At 44.0% G+C, this 20,515-nt stretch overlaps 1 pseudogene; it reads left to right on the top strand.

Moving 5' to 3' along the window:
* Positions 1-471: 471 nt before the first annotated feature.
* Positions 472-8,877, top strand: LOC123084849 (putative disease resistance protein RGA3; annotated as a pseudogene).
* Positions 8,878-20,515: the final 11,638 nt, after the last annotated feature.

Below are 20,515 nucleotides of genomic sequence, written 5' to 3' on the forward strand. Positions count from 1 at the left end.
TCGGACCGGTGTGTGCCCCAGAACGGTATGCGGCTTGGTTGGGGCCTCCTGCTATAGATGTTAGGCCTAGGAAAGAGGTCTAGGTATTCGGCTCGGACTATCTACATCCCTTCATCAAGTGGATAGGAGTAACGACAAATATTGCGAAGATGACAACTTCAAACATATTGAGGTATTTCTTTATAAGGTCTTTATAAATAATTAATAAAATGGTTAAAATGATTGTATGCATCGCTTAGATGCAGATGTGTCAGGGATTGACCTTCTTTTCAAGGAAAAATGTAAGAGAAGGGCAATGAAATCAACGTGTAGAACCTGCAAAAAAAACGCGTAGGACATAAAAGCAAAGTTGAGAAGCCTTTATCTGAAAATTCAATTTGAGATATATATGGGGGGCGTATGAAACTGCTTTGTGAGACAAGGAGGGGACGTAACGAGACGGGAAGACGCCTGCTGCCCCCATGTGAAAGTGAAACCAAGAACGACTCGTCTCGTTCCTGTCAAAATCAAAAGGAAAAAAGAAAAAGAAAAAAGCTACCCGTCTCGTCTAGTTGTCTTAGAGATTCTAGTCTATAGCGTTTTTTTGCGAAAACTGTAAAAAAATCGGTTATTTTTAGGGTTTGAGGGCTCTACTAGTAATGCTCTTACCCTGAAAGCGTCGTTCCCAGCAGCAGTAGCAGTAGAGAGACCGCGCATGGCACATTCTTGTTCCTGGCCATGGTGCGGCATAGCTGAAGAGTGAAGAGAGATCCCCTGGTGGTGGAGGCGCCGTCGCGCGGGGGAAGGGGAAGAAGTCAAGGCGCGTCTCAAGGCGGTGGGACGCTGCGGCGGGGGCGCCAAGCCCCGCATACACTTGAAGTTGGAGGGGATTTGGCCGCTGCATCTGCATCCGCTCCATCGATCCCCACTCAGGCAGCAGGTTCGGGATCTATGCTCCCTCTCATTTCTTATCTCCTATCTGATGTCCCTAGCAGCAGCTAGAGAATCACAAGAGAACTCGCGAGCGAGTACGGGGTTGACCGAAGGAGGACGAAGGAGCTGAGCTCAGTTCATCTCTTTTTCATTCGATGGATTAGTACAGACCAGAGGGTTGGGTAGATAAGCACCACACACACACACGCACACACCTACTACTCAGTCCACATGGCAACAGGATGGACTTGACCTGTCATACACCAACCTGTATTAGGTGGGGGTGACACATCCTAAAACTGCAACATCTGTATTGTGGCGTTCCAGCAATTCCGAATGTCCGTTATCATTTGGTTTCTTTTTCGACAAAGGGTGGATTTTATTACCATTTAAGGTTTCTAGAGTGGGCTAATAGGAGTCCATATATAAAAAATAAATAGATCTGCTGCTACACCAGAATGGCTGCTCAAGGTATATTATATCATCGAACATTTAAGGAAACGTTTTCAGTTTATGACATTTAAGGCCCAAATAAATTTTCTTTATTTTTTTCGAATAAATAATTTAAAGGAATCCCCTAGAATAATTTAAGGGAGTACTAGATAAGAAACCAATGTCTCAAAAAAAAACTAGATAAGAAACCAATTTCGCATTGCACAGGCTAGCTAAGGGAGTTCAGATCTGCGTACATACAAGACATACAAGAGGTCCTTAGCAGGAAGGCTACTCGATCTACTACTATCCAGCTACGGTTGTATACAGGTGGGAGCCTCGCTTTTGGCTCGTCGCCGGCGAGCTGGTTCCTGGTTGAGGTTTCAGATTTGGTTCCCCAAGTACTTGATATTACATATGGCTCTGAGGGTCAGATAATGCAAGGACCATGACGTGTTAAACTATTTCTTAGAGCTAAGATACTTGATAGTTTTTTTCACAGTTCTTTTTTCTGTATGTGCAGAAGGGCCAAGCTGGATGAATGACATGACTGCAGCAATGAATATACGTTTACATATTTTAGAAAAGATTACAAATGGATTCTCACCGGACTCGATAATTGGAAGGGGTGAGTATGGAGACGTTTACAAGGTATGGCTTATGACTAGATATTTTGTGTTTCAACAAATGTACCAGCACTAACAACAAACCACACAAATATAAAAAATAATAATTATCTATGGTACTTATGTCAAGCAGGGAGTCTACAATGGTGAAGTGATTGCTGTGAAGTTGCTTCATAATGATCCGCAGCAAGTACTCGATGACACACAATTTAACAGCGAAGTCGGTAACCTTTTGAGGGTTGAGCATCCAAATATTGTACGGTTGCGTGGTTATTGTTATGAAGCACAGTATAAATATGTTGAACACAATGGTGAGAAAGTTTTGTGTAAACATATGTATAGAGTTCTCTGCTTTGAGTACTTACAGGGTGGAAGCCTAGACAAACATCTTAATGGTACAATGGAACTTCACTTCAGTATGGTCATTATTTTCTATGCTTAAGCAAAACCGAATTCTTAAATTCTCATTTGTTAACATTATCTTTACCAACTTCTGTAGAACAATCTTTTGCACCTAACTGGAGCACACGTTACAGTATTATAAAAGGGATTTGTGAAGGTTTAAATTTCCTTCACGGGTGTGAACCACCAATTTTTCATCTTGATCTGAAGCCTGCCAATATATTACTAGACAGTTCCATGGTGCCTAAATTGGCGGATTTTGGATTGTCAAGGCTCTTCAATCGATCACACACTCATGTCACAGAAAGAATTATAGGAACCCAGTAAGTGCTCGTGGGACTCCTCATTTTGTATTTTTCTTTCTTTTGTGATCAAATAAATGGTATTTACACCTGACTGTGTTCTTTATATATCACAGGAAGTACATGCCACCAGAATTCATAAAGAAAGGCTTCATCTCGATTAAGAATGATGTCTTTAGTTTAGGTGTTGTAATCATGGAGATAATAACAGGGCTTAGTGGTTACTCAAGTTTCTTAGAAATGGACGACGTCACACAATTTATGCAGGAGGTAAGAATAAGCATAGAGTTTGGCACTCAAGTTCATATAACAAACTACCACATGATGAAATGCCTGGTGTCTATACTCTATGAGTCATGGTCGTCCAATAAATGAGTTAATAAGAGGACCGAAGGATAAAGAAACATATAGCAAAACTTTTTGCCCCCACACAATACATTCTGCATGGAATATTTTTGTCAAGGACAAATTTGAACAAGTATCATATATCATAGTTTTACATCCTTCATCTCCAATGTTATCTGTATATTTTGGTTTCATAGGTACTTACCAATTGGAAGAATATCATTCAAGACTCATCGGAGTACCCATCAGAGGAACTACATCAAGTGAAGATATGCATTAACACAGCAATATGTTGTGTGGATTCTGAAAGAGACAGTAGACCCACTGTAGCAGGTATCCTGGATACCCTGAATAAGACAGAAACACATATTCCCAGGAGACAGGTACAATCTGCCTACTTAATGCGAACGAAATGCATTACAGTTTGCAGAAAATAATTGGTCGGATAGTTAATAAAAAAGAAACGATCTCTTGGATACATGGACTACTAAGCACTTGTAGAGTTTGCAGCGCCTCATTTCCGGTCAAATATCTTTCCATATCTGTGCGCTTTCTCTGTGCTGCAATTTGCCACACTTGTATGTTGCTTTTTTATGTTTGAATGTGGTGCCTTTTTCCATGGTGCCGTTTTGACATTGTATTAAAGCTCTTCCCCTGATGGTTTGCATGTTTTGTGAATAGCAGTTTAATCACCAAATTGTCTACCACATAATGAAAGCATATTCATCACAGAGAGTTAATTGATTATGATAATTTTCCTTATCCTTCCTAGTACTTATACATGAAAGTTATTGTAGTTGGAAGATGTGCTCCCTTGTCCGACAGTTGGTCCCACGAATACAATGGCTAAAAGGTTGAAGACGATTCCTGCAAAGAAAAATAAAAGGCTGAAGACTCTGACAACTGAAGTGGACAATATAACAAATAAACACCAAAATTTCTGTTGCACGCCAAGAGATAGCTTTAACATTAATGTTCAGCAAGTTCCTGACAGGGAAACATCGTCAGATGTGGAACAAACATTAATCATTGGAAGGACTGAAGAAAAACAGAAAATATTGTCTATTTTATCTGAGAGCATCACAGGAGAGATGGCCATTCTTCCAATATATGGGATTGGAGGCATTGGAAAGACAACCTTAGCACAATTGGTATTCAATGACTCACAGTTCCATGAATATTCTCGGGTGTGGGTATATGTTTCCCAGGACTTCAACTTGAAGAAAATTGGCAACTCTATAATATCACAGTTAACAAACAAGACCAGCCATATAGCAGAGAAGCAGATGCTTCATAACCGCCTTGGAGAGCTATTTGCTGGTAGAAGAATCCTTGTTGTTTTAGATGACCTGTGGGAGGAGAAACCATCTGAGTAAGATAAATTGAAGGCTATGCTAATGCCTCACCTGGGAAGCAAGGTGAGCGTAGTAACTACACGCGATGAAGCCATTGCAAGGAAAGTTAGCAGTACTGTTATGCCATTCAAGCTAGATATTTTGACGGATGATATGTGCTGGACTATAATAAAACAAAAAAGTTCCTTTGAAAATCGACCTGACAAAAAACAGTTGGAGCAGATAGGAAGGGACATTGCAATCAAGTGTGGGGGCATGGCTTTGGCAGCTCAATCACTTGGGTACATGTTGAGGGACATGACGTCTGACCAATGGCAGTCAGTGAGGGACAGTTATATCTGGAATTTATCTACTTCTGAAGATCCATCATTAAGAAATCATGAAGTGCTTGCATCCTTGCTGTTAAGCTATAGTCACATGCCTGAATTCTTGAAGTTGTGCTTTTCCTATTGTGCAATCTTTAGGAAAGGTCAGAAGATAAAGAAGTACGATCTAATTCACCAATGGATAGCTCTTGGATTCACCGGACCATCTAGGATACTTGGTCCTATGCAGCTCTGCGAGAAATATGTTAGTCAACTTATGGGGATGTCTTTCCTTGAATATTCAAAGGCACCTCAGGTGAGTTACTAAATGGTTCTATTATTCTTTTCTATCTTATGTATACCAACTCACATGGGATATATTTTTTCATGTCGACTCTGGTAACATATTATAGTGTGTATGCCCATGTTGTAGTTTTTCTGCCCTATCTTTTGGAAATTCACAAATGTGTATATTTTACACAAATGTATGAGGCTACAGTGCTGTACCCACTAACAGTAATTTTGTGCCAAACATAATAGAAGATTCAACATTCTTATTCATCACATGCCTCATGGTTGCAACAATCTGAGTACCGCTTGGATCACAGTGTGCATCAAATGCTAAAGAGAAGTGTGCAAATAAACAAATTTTTTTGTTGATTATGTCTATGGGCGTAGGGGCAATGTAGGCGGAAAGTAGTGCTGCCGTCACACAAGGCTGTTTTCAGTTGACGATATGATTCCTTAGATTTTTCGGATATAATTGACCGAAATATTTGAAAGGTTGCATGGTAATAAAATCACGGTGTACAATTATGAAGATCTACTGATAGTTGGTCATTAGCTAAAATAATAGTTTGCTGGTCATATATTTTGCTTTTCTGTAGGAATTTTTAGCCTATTCCTCTTTTTTCCTTCGTATGGTGCTTTTAGTTTATAAAATATGGATATACTATACAATGAAGTAAATTCAAAATTCTGACACAAATAGGTGTTTTCTATGCAGAGAGGACAGCGGGACAAATATGTTACACTATTCACGATGCATGACCTAGTGCACGATCTTGCAAGGGCGATCTTGGCAGATCAAGTTAATGATAAGGGCAGTCCTGGGGGAAACAGTTGCCACTATGCATTGATCACAGATTGTAGCAAGCCATTGCAGTTGTCCCCGAGTTATCTTGAAAATATAAGGGCGCTGCATTTTCGGGCCTGCCACGAAATAGAGCTTCATGGTGGTGCATTTTCACCGGCTAAGTGCATCCATGTCTTGGATTTAAGTGAATGCCTTATTCAGAAGTTACCTGATTGTATTGGCCAACTGAAGCAGCTGAGGTATCTTCGTGCTCCACGGATACGAGATAAAATGATTCCCAATTGTATCACCGAGCTCTCAGAATTAACTTACCTCAACCTTAGAGACTCTCATATCTCAGCACTGCCGGAGTCAATTGGTGATATGAAAGGTCTGATGCATCTTGATTTAGCAGGTTGTGCTGGCATTTGTGAATTTCCAAAATCATTCGCGGAGCTGAATCAGTTGGTGCATCTGGATTTATCAGATCGCTATTATACCAAACTTCACTTGAGTTTATCTGATACCATTGGCAATCTAATCAATCTCAGGTATCTAAATCTTATGGGGTGCATTAATTCTTGGGGCGTACCAGATGATCAAGTGGGCAACTTGCTTCACTCTGTCACCACCCTTTCCAATCTAGAGCATCTGGACTTGTCATGCAATAGTAATCTTTCTACTATACCAGAAAGCATTAGCAACCTCAGGAAGCTTCATACATTGGACCTCTCATGCTGCTGCAACCTAGAGAAGCTTCCCGATAGTATGTATCGGATGGTTAGTCTGAAGGTTCTAATTGTGGATAAAGAGGTTACATCATCCATGCTCTCTCGGTTGAATTTTGCCTCGTTGCCACAATTTGTGGTGCATGCTTCAAGTGATAAATGTTGCAGCTATATCAGCCTGCTCCAACATACAAATACTGATGACCTGATGATAGATAGACTTGAAAATGTGAAGTCTTCCGAAGAGGCAGAGTATAGAACTGATAGATAAACGAAATATTGAAGTGTTAAGATTTGAATGGACTTCAGCTGCTCAGAGGTTTGTGGATGGATGTGTTGGAAAAACTAGTGCCACCAAGCAGTGTACAGAAATTGACTATAGTTGGTTACAGGAGTGTCAGCTTACCTGGTTGGTTTATGGATATTACGCGGTATCTCCCTAATCTTTTGGAGATAAATCTATATGATTTTCCTAGGTGCAAGAAGCTACCACCACTTGGTCTACTACGAAACTTAGAATACCTGGGTCTCCACCGTATGGACGGCTTGGAACAGTGGACCACGACACATTACAGTGGCAAGGAAGGTTCAAATGAGCTCATGTTCCCTAAGCTTCAAAGGTTGACCATAGAGCAGTATGCCAAGCTGAGGATAAAATCGTGTCTGCCTAGAGCTATGTATTTGTACATAAAAGATTGTGATACTATGCTATCATCATGTGGAGAGAGCTCTTCACACAGCGGTACTTCCTCATCTTCTCCATTAACTTGCCTGAATGTTGCTGAAAGCAAGGTGCCCATGCATCAATGGAGGTTGCTTCACCACCTCCCCGCCCTTCGTTGGTTAACTATTACCGGTTGCAGTGATCTGACCACCTCACCTCACATCATCCACAACCTCTCTTTCCTCACAGAACTGTGCCTCAAATTCTTGTCCCAGGCAGAACTGCCGAGATGGTTGGTTGAGCTGACATCTCTGGAGCAACTAACTCTGCGTGGGTGTGCAAGCATGACACTACCGGAGTGGTTAGGTGAACTTCCCTCTCTCAAGAGATTTGAGCTCTGGAACTGCAAGGGTATCAGGTCTTTGCCGGACAGCATACAACAACTGACCAAGCTTGAACATCTATCCATTCACGACTGCCCAACATTAGAGAAGAGGTGTGAATCAAAGGAGAACAAGAGGAAGCTCTCTCACATCAAAGAGGTATGTGTGCCCGCGAAGCTATTTATTGTATTTCTTTTATTCTTGGACGGACTAGTCCTCTTTTCTTTATCCGCAAATACATATACACATGGCACGAGTATCTTGTATATTCATCTAAGAAGAAAGGAATTCTGTTTTTTTTTGCGGGAGAATTCTGGATGTAATTGTGCTATAGCATGGCTGGCTGTACACATGCTCTGATTATACTGTTTATGTTGTTCAGGTCGTCCCATCATCACTAAGGGCAGATCCCATTCATGGTACTTTGATGGGTAAGGTGCGTCGAGATGTGGTGCGTAGTGATGTGATGAACACTAGGAGGCCCGCTCACATCACAAAGGTTTGTGTGCCCTCCAAGCATCTGTTGCATTGCTTTTATTCCCGCCCTGACTAGTGCCTACAAATTTATCCACATGGCATGTGTATCTTATATATTCAGAAGAAAGGAGTTCAGGTTGTAATTGTGCCATAGCATGGCTGGCTGTACACATCATAGATTAAAATAGCCCGCAAAATTGCCGCGATAGCTGCGCTATAGCTGCCCAGGAGCCTCGCCGCAACGCTATGGCTGCTGCCGCGAAATCCTCCACAACTCCTTATAAATGGCTCAACAATGAGCAAAACCCTTCGGAAATCATCTCTCCCATCAGATTTTTTTTGCTATTCGCCGCGATTGCCCGCTATGGCGGCCGCTATAGCTGCTAGGAGAGGCCGCCACGAAATCGTTTCTCCCGCGATTTTAATCTTTGATACATATACATGCTCAGTTGTTCTGATTATACTGTTTATATGTTGTGCAGATCGTCCCATCATCATTAAGGGCAGATCCCATTCGTTGTACTCTGATTGGTAAGGTGCGTCAAGGTGTGCTGCGTAGTGCTGTGATGAACACGCCTGGCTTCACGGAGGAAGATTTGAGAGTTGCCGTATCTCATTTGGAAGAAACGTCCCATTGCATGGCTCTGTGTATATGGGCACACTGGTAGAAAAAGGGCCTGTTGTCCCGGTTCCTGAACCGGGACTAAAGGGTCGGTACTAATGCCCTGTTCCTTTAGTCCCGGTTCAATCCAGAACCGGGACAGATGGGCCTCCATGTGGCCTGTGCGTGGGTCTCAGGCAGGAGACCCTTTGGTCCTGGTTGGTGGCACCAACCGGGACCAATAGGCATCCACGCGTCAGCATTTTTGTGGCTGGGGTTTTTGTTTTTTTTTGAAGGGGGGGGGGGGTTGGGGGTTTTGGGGGGTTAATTTAGGTGTTTCATATATTGTGTTAGCTAGCTATAATTAATAGAGAGAAGTGTCCTCTCTTACCGTGCTTGGTCGACGCTACGTACTATACATACGTATAGAGAGGACTAGACACGCTAGCTAGCTAGTAAGCAAACGAAGGAAATAGAAGATCGTCATGAACATATATGCATACAGAGAGAAGTGATATCGACCACCTCTCCTTCTCTGAGAGATTGGTCGAACAACAAGTTCTCGTATATCTATCCGACACTACCGGCTACATATATACAATAATTATCTCTTACAAATATAATCATACGGACTCATGGTCCACATAGTATTCTCCGTCTTCAGCGATCACGTGGTCAAGAAAGAATGCCGCCAATTCCTCTTGAATTGCTCGCGTGCGAGCTGGTGCTAGGAGTACATCCCGCTTCCGAAACATCTAATTTGAAGAAGGGGGTCAATACATATATATATGAATGAATGAAACTCAACACAAATGATGGTAATAAAATAAAATTGTGAATGTTGTTATTTACGTACTTCATATTGTTCGTCAGTGTAGCCCCGCTCACAGGTCGTGTGGCGGATGGACTCGCAAACGTAGTATCCACAGAAATCATTCCCTTGTTCCTGCCACAACCACTTTACAAGAAATAGAGGTCAATCAAACTGATAAGCAAGAATGCCAAATGGTATTGATGAAACTAGCGCTTGAATCAATAGGAGATGCGCGGAACATGCTACTATAGTACTTACTTTCGGGTGTCTAAATTGCAGCTTCTTCGGGAGTCCTGGAGCTTTTTTGGAGAATTTTTTCCAAACCCTGCCAGACAAAGAAAACAATTACTTGATATATCAGGAAATGAACAAAGTTGCTGATATGGTGGATAATGATCGATTTAACTTACTTCTCGAGCATTTGAGTCATGTCCGCATAGTCCTGGGGATCTTTTCGTCTTGAGTCTAAGACGGTTACTAGTCCCTGCTCAAGCTTAATCTCTAGGAGAATATAGTGGTAACTGCACACGCATGCATAACTCATCAATTACATTACTATAACCTTGACTAATATATAAGGGAAACCGAATACGCACAAGACAGTAACACTCACTTGAAGTTGTAAGGAAAGAGTATTATATCTTTGTTTTCATTTATTACCAACGATCGTAGCAAGTTGGCCTCGGTATCTGCGGCATGAAATTTAACCTGAGTTGCATCTATGAGATATGTGTTAATGAACCCAATATCACCGACTTGTCTTTTCTTCAATTCGGCGATCTTCAATCTGCATAATATAGTGAGGATGATTATAAATACATGCAATGAAAGAGCTGAGCTATATAGAGAGACTTAATGACAGAAGTAGTACTACTTACAGACAGTAGCAGGTGACCGTTGTTTTATCGAGGGCCAATTGATTGAAAAACTGAAAGAACTCCTCAAATGGAACAGGCAACAGTTCAATTCCAACGAGGTCATGCTCCTTTTTAACTTTCACATACAAAGTACTCCTCCCCCAGAGTCTCTGCAGATTTTCAAGTACCAATCATGCAATCTTCGCATCATCGTTGATAGAGATCTTTCATCTTTGACGAGAGGCTTCCCGTACTCGTATCTTTGTATCTGCACCTCCATGAAATCATAATGTACATCGTCGGGCAGGTAATCGCCAAGATTGCTATAACCGGGCACCATCCTCGGATCATTAGCGACGTTGTCGCTAGGCACCTTGAGCGGGGGGCACGATTGCTTCGCTTGTTCGCCGAGCTGGGCAATTTGTTTCCCAGCTCGTCGTTCTTTCAGCCTTTGATCACTGACAGTACTTCCCGACCGCTCCGCTTCGGCAAATTCCTTTCCAATAATGCGCTCATAGTTTCCTTTCGGCGGAGACTTGGGTGGTTTTGTCAGGGCAGCCAGAGTGCGCTTCGCTTTCACCGGATCTACCTTCTCCTCCGGAGGTGGATGTTTCTTTGCTTTCACCCCTTCAAAGTAGTTCCTCACTTCTTCTCGTGCGATCTCGGCGTTCTCCTCCGGGGTCCTCTCGTATGGTAACTTCTCTGGAGTCTTCAGAGAAGGACCGAATCTGTATTTCCTCCCGCCTCTGGCTGTACTGCTAGACGCCGGCAGAGCAGACGGAGCGGTTGTCTTCTTTACTTGCTTACGAGGCGGAGGAGAAGGACTACGACGCGCCGGAGCAGCCGGAGCGGCGGCAGGTCTCTTCCGCCCTTGCTGACGAGGCGGAGAAGGAGGAGGCTGGCTGCTCGGGCGCGTCGGCGCAGGCGGAGAAGGAGGCGGAGTGCCGCCACGCGCCGGAGAAGGAGCCGGTCGAGTGCCCTGATCGTCACTCGCCGGAGGAGGAGGCGGTGGAGGAGGCGGAGTGCCCTGACTCGCCGGAGGAGGAGGCGGTGGAGGAGGCGGAGTGCCCTGACTTGCCGGAGGAGGAGGAGGAGGCGGAGGCGTCCAGTTCGGAAGGTTGATGAGCTCCTTCCGCCATAGGCATGGAGTCTTCAGAGCAGACCCCAGCCTAGTCTCCCCTTCACCGGTAGGGTGGTCAAGCTGGAGGTCCTCAAATCCCTCCGTTATTTCATCCACCATCACCCTAGCATATCCTTCTGGAATCGGCCGGCAGTGAAAAGTTGCGCCGGGTTCAGTAGGATAAACAGAGCCAACAGCCGCCTTGACCTTCAAATTCATCCATTGCGTCATAAGGTGGCAATTTTGAGACTCCGTGATAGCATCCACGGGATAGCTGGCAGGAGCCGTCAAGGCATGCTCCGGCTGAAGCAGCTCGGTGGAAGCCACGCTGCTTCTCCGCTGAGATGGCGGGGTAGCTTCGGGGGAAGCTTCGGCAGTACGTTTGCTGCGATTTGCTTCTCGTTCCTCTATCGCTTGTACCCTTGCTTGCAGCGCCTGCATTTGGGTCTGCTGCAATTTTTTCCTCCTCTCCTGGGATTTGTAACCGCCTGCGTCCGGAAACCCAACCTTCCACGGAATGGAGCCTGGCGTGCCTCGTGTCCGTCCAGGGTGCTCAGGATTCCCGAGGGCCATTGTGAGCTCGTCGTTCTCTCTGTCTGGAAAGAACGTCCCTTGCTGCGCTGCTTCGATATACTGCTGAAGCTTCCTGACTGGTATGTCCATTTGATCGTTCGTCCAAATGCACTTCCCTGTTACAGGGTCCAAGGTTCCGCCAGCCCCGAAGAACCAAGTCCGGCAACGGTCTGGCCAGTTAATTGTCTCTGGTTCGATCCCTTTATCAACCAGATCATTCTCAGTCTTGGCCCACTTAGGCCGGGCTACGAGGTAGCCACCTGACCCCGTGCGATGGTGATGCTTCTTCTTCGCAGCATTTTGCTTGTTTGTCGCCGACATCTTCTTACTCTTTTCCGATGTCTTGTGGGCCACAAATGCGGGCCAGTGATCTCTGATCTTCTCATATCTGCCCTTGAATTCTGGTGTCTCTTTATTTTCGACAAACTTATTCAGCTCTTTCTTCCACCTCCTGAATAGTTCTGCCATCCTCTTAAGAGCAAAAGACTTGATTAATTGCTCTTTAACTGGCTTCTCTGGATCATCCTCTGGCGGTAGGGTGAAATTTGACTTCAGCTCAGTCCAAAGATCATTTTTCTGCATATCATTGACATAAGACACCTCAGGGTCTTCTGTAGCCGGCTTTAACCATTGCTGGATGCTGATCGGGATCTTGTCCCTAACCAAAACCCCGCACTGAGCAACAAATGCGCTCTTTGTCCGGAGGGGTTCAATCGGTTGGCCGTCGGGCGCGATTGCTATGATCTCAAACTTTTCATCCGAGCTCAACTTTTTCTTCGGGCCTCGTCTCTTTACCGAAGTTGTGCTCGATCCGGAGGGCTAGAAAAAAGAACAAAGACTTAATTAATATGTGTACATACCAAAACAATGAATGCATCAATTAGCTAGTCAGCAGAAGCTTAACTAATATATATACCTGGCCGGACTCGGTTCGGTCACCAGAGACATCATCATGGTCTCCTTCTTGCACCGGCATTGGGTCACCGGAGCTGTCCTCACGGTCTCCTTCTTGCACCGACATTAGGTCACCGGAGCCATCATAATCATAGCCAGCTGCTTCCAGACCATCGGTGTCGTTGAGAAACAACGAGCAGACGGCATCACTTCCTCATGCGATTATGTCCCCCAACAACTCTTCTTGTACTTCGTCTCGGGCGGTGTCCATAGTTTCTACAAATATTGACAACATGGAAATTATTATTCAAACATGACAGATGGATATATTAGTGGCAAACGTAGAACTAATATTAATTAGTGGCCTCGACGCTGCTTCTCTAGGGTTTGGGGTGGCCTCGACAACGCTTCAAGGATAAAAAAAGAAGAGGAAGAAGAAAAAAAAGAGGAGAAGAAAGAATAGAGGAGTAAGAACTCCTCTATTCTTTCTTCTCCTCTTTTTTTCTTCTTCTCCTCTTTTTTTTATCGGGAACAAGGGTCACCGAGCGGTAGAGGAAACCCTAAATAGCAAGTATCGTGGGTGTGAGATACATGTGGCCGTCGGTGTCGGACACTACATCCACGTCCCACAAGTGACGTGGGCGTCGAAGCCCGCGTCACTTGTGGGACGTGGATGTACTGTCTGACACCGACGGCCACAGGTATCTCACACCGACGATACTTGCCATTTAGGGTTTCCTCTACCGCTCGGCGACCCTCGACGACCCTCGTTCCCGATAAAAAAAGAGGAAAAAGAAGAAAAAAGAGAGGAGAAGAAAGAATAGAGGAGAAGAAAGAATAGAGGAGAAGAACTCCTCTATTCTTTCTTCTCCTCTTTTTTTCTTCTTCCTCTTCTTTTTTAATCCTCTTCTTTCTCTCATGTTCGACGACCCTCGACCCCTCGGCGACCCTAGACCCCCTCTCGACCCCCTCATGTCGAAGTTATCGGGTAGGGGGTATATCGACAACGACATACCCGATACATACATACATATCACATGCATCCATACATATATGAACAAAATTAATATCTACTAATTAACAACCTAAATAAAAAAAACTAATACATATAGGAAGAAGAAGAAAAAAGAAGAGAAGAAAGAATAGAGGAGAAGACTTCCTCTTCTTCCTCTCCTCTTCTTCTCCCTCTTCTTCCCCTTCTTCCTCGCCTCTCTCATGAATGTCCGACGTTCTCGACCCTTGACCCCCTAAACTAGTTCTCAACCCTCGACCCCCTAAACTAGTTCTCTACCCCCCTCATCTCGAAGTTATCAGGGAGGGGGTATATCGACCCTCCCTCATGTCGAAGTTATCGGGGAGGGTTATATCGACCCCCCTCCTGTCGAAGTTAACGGGGAGTGGGTATATCGACAATGACATGCATACATGGAAAAAAATGCTATCCATCTATACATACATATCCACATACATATATACATGGAAATAATGCTATGAAAAAAATATGAACAAAAAAATGCTATGAACAAAAAAAATAATACACATAAACAAAAAAATACATATATGAACAAAAAATGCTCTGAAAAAAATACACATATATGAACATCTATACATACATATAGCCACATACATATATACATTATATATACGAACAAAAAAATGAAAAAAAATGATAAACCGGGGCGGCGGCGGCTCACAGCAGCGAGGTTGACCGGCGAGGGCGTCGGCGAGGGCGGCGGCGAGGGCGTCAGCGAGGGCGGCGGATGGCTCGGGGAGGAGGGCTCGGGGACGAGGCGAGATCGGGGGCGGCACGGGCTCGGGGCGGCGCGGGCTTGAGGACGACGGCGAGCTCGAGGGGCGGCGTGAGCTCGGGGAGGAGTGCTCGGGGACGACGGCAAGCTCCGGGGCGGCGCGGGCTCGAGGGCGGCGCGGGCTCGGGGGCGGCGCGGGCTCGAGGAGCGAGCGGCGGCGACGAGGAGCGGGCGGTGACGGCGACGGCGACCTCAGGGCGGCGACGGCGAGCACAGGCAGCCTGGCGGCGTCGTCGGGGCGGGATCAAAGAACTGAACCAAAAATTTCACAAGGATGGCTTATATAGACGGGGCATTGGTCACGGTTTGTGCCACAAACCGTGACCAATGCATCCTTTAGTCCCGGTTGGTGCCACCAACCGGGACCAAAGGCCTTGTGCGGCTACGGCGTCGAAAGTTTAGTCCCACCTCGCTAGTTGAGAGGGGTGCGCAGTGGTTTATAAGCCCCACTGCCGCACCCCTCTCGAGCTTCTCTCCATTGCAGGCTTACGGGCCTAATTGTCACTGCTATGCCTGTGGGCCTATTGGGCCTCCTGCGGGCCTGAATCCTGGCCCTTGGATGGGTTTCTAGTCGTATTCAGGCCGTGGTGGCCCAGTAGGTGGCATTTTTTTGTTTTTTTGTTGCTTTATTTATTTATTTTCTTTTGTTTTTTTCTTTATTTTTTAATTCTTTATGCTTTTAGTTTTAGAAAAATTATAAACTTTTTGTTAATGCCATTAGTTTTCAAATTTGAAAACACTTTTTTTGTTTTTTTGTTTTCTTTGTTGCTTTATTTATTTTAATTTGTTTCTACTTACAACAAAATACTTATTTTTGCTATTTTTTCCAATTTTTTTGTTTTGTTTTCTGCATTATTTTTTTTGTTTTTTGTTTTAATTTTTAATTCTATTTGCTTTTAGGTTAGCAAAATTATAAAGTTTCTGTTAGTGCCATTAGTTTTAGAAAAATTATAAACTTTCTGTTAGTGCCAGTAGTTTTCAAATTTGAATAGTTAAGATTTGAATTCTTTGAAATTTGTGTGAATCACAAGTTTGTGATTAACTTTCTAAAAAAATGAGAATAGATGCGCTTATAGAGAAAATTCAACCTAAATTCATAGTAAATTTCTATGAATTTCAGAGAAATTTACTATGAATTTAGGTTAAACTTTTCTCTATTAGGGCATCTATTTTCACTTTGAGAGGAGCTCAACAAGGCATAGAGGGAAGGGCTTATAAACCGGTGTGAGCCCCCTTCGGTTGGCGATGTGGGACTAAACTCTGCCCGCAACGAGGACCAACCCATTAGTCCCGGTTTGTGGCACAAACCGGGACTAATGGTCATGGGCCAGGGGCGAGGAGCAAAATTATAAACTTTCTGTTAGTGACATTAGTTTTAGAAAAATTATAAACTTTCTATTAGTGCCATTAATTTTCAAATTTGAATAGTTAAAATTTGAATTCTTTGAAAATTGTTTGAATCACAAGTTTGTGATTAGCTTTACTTTTTCCAGTTTTTTTTGTTTTTTGCATTATTTATTTTCTTTTGTTTTTTGCATTTTTTAATTCTTTTTTGCTTTTAGGTCAGAAAAATTATAAACTTTCTGTTAGTGCCATCAGTTTTAGAAAAAATTATAAACTTTCTGTTAGTGCCATTAGTTTTCAAATTTGAATAGTTAAAATTTGAATAATGGTATTACGAGGGCCAAACCATAAGATATTAAAGCATTTCAATTGAACTCTGAAAAAGTTGAAAGTTGGCATGGTATCATAATTTCACCCACATAGCATGTGCATGTACAAAACGGACAATGGTAGCATGTTCGTGTGTTACAAATAAGTTGGCATGGTATCATCATAATAGTTGCGGGAGAAAGTCTTCACTTTTTCTTCGCTTGTGTCATTTGCTTATTGCGCCGTAACCATGGATAATCTTCATCGTTTATCAGGATGCTTGGGTCAGCCTTGACATTGAAGGGAGGAATTTCATGTAACTTTTCATAATCTTCAGACATGTCTGTCTTGCCGTCCACTCCCAGGATGTCCCTTTTTCCTGAAAGAACTATGTGGCGCTTTGGCTCATCGTATGATGTATTCGCTTCCTTATCTTTTCTTTTTCTCGGTTTGGTAGACATGTCCTTCACATAGATAACCTGTGCCACATCATTGGCTAGGACGAACGGTTCGTCAGTGTACCCAAGATTTTTCAGATCCACTGTTGTCATTCCGTACTGTGGGTCTACCTGTACCCCGCCGCCTGACAGATTGACCCATTTGCACTTAAACAAAGGGACCTTAAAATCAGGTCCGTAGTCAAGTTCCCATATGTCCACTATGTAACCATAATATGTGTCCTTTCCGCTCTCGGTTGCTGCATCAAAGCGGACACCGCTGTTTTGGTTGGTGCTCTTTTGATCTTGGGCGATCGTGTAAAATGTATTCCCATTTATCTCGTATCCTTTGTAAGTCAATACAGTCAAAGATGGTCCCCTGGAAAACAAGTACAACTCATCACAAACAGTGTTGTCACCTTTGAGACGTGTTTCCAACCAACTGCTGAAAGTCCTGATGTGTTCACATGTAATCCAGTCGTCGCACTGCTCCGGGTGTTTGGAGCGCAGACTGTTCTTGTGTTCATCGACATACGGGGTCACCAAGGTAGAGTTCTGTAGAACTGTGTAGTGTGCTTGAGACCAAGAATATCCGTCCCTGCATATTATTGAGTCTCTTTCAAGAGTGCCTTTTCCAGTCAGTCTCTCCTCATACCGCGATTTAGGGAGACCTATCTTCTTAAGGCCAGGAATGAAGTCAACACAAAACCCGATAACATCCTCTGTTTGATGGCCCATGGAGATGCTTTCTTCTGGCCTAGCACGGTTACGGACATATTTCTTTAGGACTCCCATGAACCTCTCAAAGGGGAACATATTGTGTAGAAATACGGGCCCCAGGATGACAATCGCGTCGACTAGATGAACTAGGACGTGCGTCATGATATTGAAGAAGGATGGTGGGAACACCAGCTCGAAACTGACAAGACATTGCACCACATCACTCGTTAGCCTTGGTATGATTTCTGGATCGATCACCTTCTGAGAGATTGCATTGAGGAATGCACATAGCTTCACAATGGCTAATCGGACGTTTTCCGGTAGAAGCCCCCTCAATGCAACCGGAAGCAGTTGCGTCATAATCACGTGGCAGTCATGAGACTTTAGGTTCTGAAACTTTTTCTCTGGCATATTTATTATTCCCTTTATATTCGACGAGAAGCCAGTCGTGACCTTCGTACTGAGCAGGCATTCAAAGAAGATTTCTTTCTCTTCTTTCGTAAGAGCGTAGCTGGCAGGACCTTTATACTGCTTCGTAGGCATGCCGTCTTTTTCGTGCAAACGTTGCAGGTCCTCCCGTGCCTCAGGTGTATCTTTTGTCTTCCCATACACGCCCAAGAAGCCTAGCAGGTTCACGCAAAGGTTCTTCGTCACGTGCATCACGTCGATTGAAGAGCGGACCTCTAGGTCTTTCCAGTAGGGTAGGTCCCAAAATATAGATTTCTTCTTCCACATGGGTGTGTGTCCCTCAGCGTCATTTGGAACAGGTAGTCCACCGGGACCCTTTCCAAAGATTACGTGTAAATCATTGACCATAGCAAGTACGTGATCACCGATACGCATGGCGGGCTTCTTCCGGTGATCTGCCTCGCCTTTGAAATGCTTGCCTTTCTTTCAACATTGATGGTTGGTCAGAAGAAATCGACTATGGCCCAGGTAGACATTCTTCCTGCATTTGTCCAGGTATATACTTTCAGTGTCATCTAAACAGTGGGTGCATGCGTGGTATTCTTTGTTTGTCTGTCCTGAAAGGTTACTAAGAGCGGGCCAATCGTTGATGGTCACGAACAGCAATGCCTTAAGGTTAAATTCCTCCTGTCTGTGCTCATCCCACGTACGTACACCGTTTCCATTCCATAGCTGTAAACATTCTTCAACTAATGGCCTTAGGTACACATCAATGTCGTTGCCGGGTTGCTTAGGACCTTGGATGAGAACTGGCATCATAATGAACTTCCGCTTCATGCACATCCAAGGAGGAAGGTTATACATACATATAGTCACGGGCCAGGTGCTGTGATTGCTGCTCTGCTCCCCGAAAGGATTAATGCCATATGCGCTTAAAGCAAACCATACATTCCTTGGGTCCTTTGCAAACTCATCCCAATACTTTCTCTCGATTTTTCTCCACTGCGACCCGTCAGCGGGTGCTCTCAACTTCCCATCTTTCTTTCGGTTCTCACTCTGCCATCGCATCAACTTGGCATGCTCTTCGTTTCTGAACAGACGTTTCAACCGTGGCATTATAGGAGCATACCACATCACCTTCGCAGGAACACTCTTCCTGGGGGGCTCGCCGTCAACATCACCAGGGTCATCTCGTCTGATCTTATACCGCAATGCACCGCATACCGGGCATGCGTTCAGATCCTTGTATGCACCGCGGTAGAGGATGCAGTCATTAGGGCATGCATGTATCTTCTCCACCTCCAATCCTAGAGGGCATACGACCTTCTTTGCTGCGTATGTACTGTCGGGCAATTCGTTATCCTTTGGAAGCTTCTTCTTCAATATTTTCAGTAGCTTCTCAAATCCTTTGTCAGCCACAACATTCTCTGCCTTCCACTGCAGCAATTCCAGTACGGTACCGAGCTTTGTGTTGACATCTTCGCAATTGGGGTACAACCCTTTTTTGTGATCCTCTAACATGTGATCGAACTTCAGCTTCTCCTTTTGACTTTCGCATTGCGTCCTTGCATCGACAATGACCCGGCGGAGATCATCATCATCGGGCACATCGTCTGGTTCCTCTTGATCTTCAGCAGCTTCACCCGTTGCAGCATCATTGGGCACATCGTCTGGTTCCTCTTGATCTTCACCAGCTCCCCCCGTTGCAGCATCACCGTATTCAGGGGGCACATAGTTGTCATCGTACTCTTCTTCTTCGCCGTCTTCCATCATAACCCCTATTTCTCCGTGCCTCGTCCAAACATTATAGTGTGGCATGAAACCCTTGTAAAGCAGGTGGGAGTGAAGGATTTTCCGGTTAGAGTAAGACCTCGTATTCCCACATTCAGTGCATGGACAACACATAAAACCATTCTGCTTGTTTGCCTCAGCCGCATCGAGAAACTCATGCACGCCCTTAATGTACTCGCAGGTGTGTCTGTCACCGTACATCCATTGCCGGTTCATCTGCGTGCATTATATATAATTAAGTGTCCAAATTAATAGAAGTTCATCATCACATTAAAACCAAAGTGCATACATAGTTCTCATCTAACAACATATAGCTCTCCAGAGCATCTAATTAATTAAACCATACATTGAAACTATGTAAAACATTTCAATGCGAAAACAAATGAGATCATAATCGCAACCAAGGTAACAATTGATCCAACGGCATAATGATACCAAGCCTCGGTATGAATGGCATATTTTCTAATCTTTCTAATCTTCAAGCGCATTGCATCCATCTTGATCTTGTGATCATCGACGACATCCGCAACATGCAACTCCAATATCATCTTCTCCTCCTCAATTTTTTTTATTTTTTCCTTCAATAAATTGTTTTCTTCTTCAACTAAATTTAACCTCTCGACAATAGGGTCGGTTGGCATTTCCGATTCACATACATCCTACATAAATAAAATCTATGTCACGTTGGTCGGCATAATTTTCATAAACAATAAATGAACCAATAGTTAGAAAGATAATATATATACCACATCTGAATCATAGACAGGACGAGGACCGACGGGGGCGGATACCAAAACCATCGCACTATATAAGATGCAATAATAAAAGTAAGA

The sequence above is a fragment of the Triticum aestivum genome, chromosome 4A, assembly GCF_018294505.1.
Source record: "Triticum aestivum cultivar Chinese Spring chromosome 4A, IWGSC CS RefSeq v2.1, whole genome shotgun sequence".
NCBI classification, from domain to species: Eukaryota; Viridiplantae; Streptophyta; class Magnoliopsida; order Poales; family Poaceae; genus Triticum; species Triticum aestivum.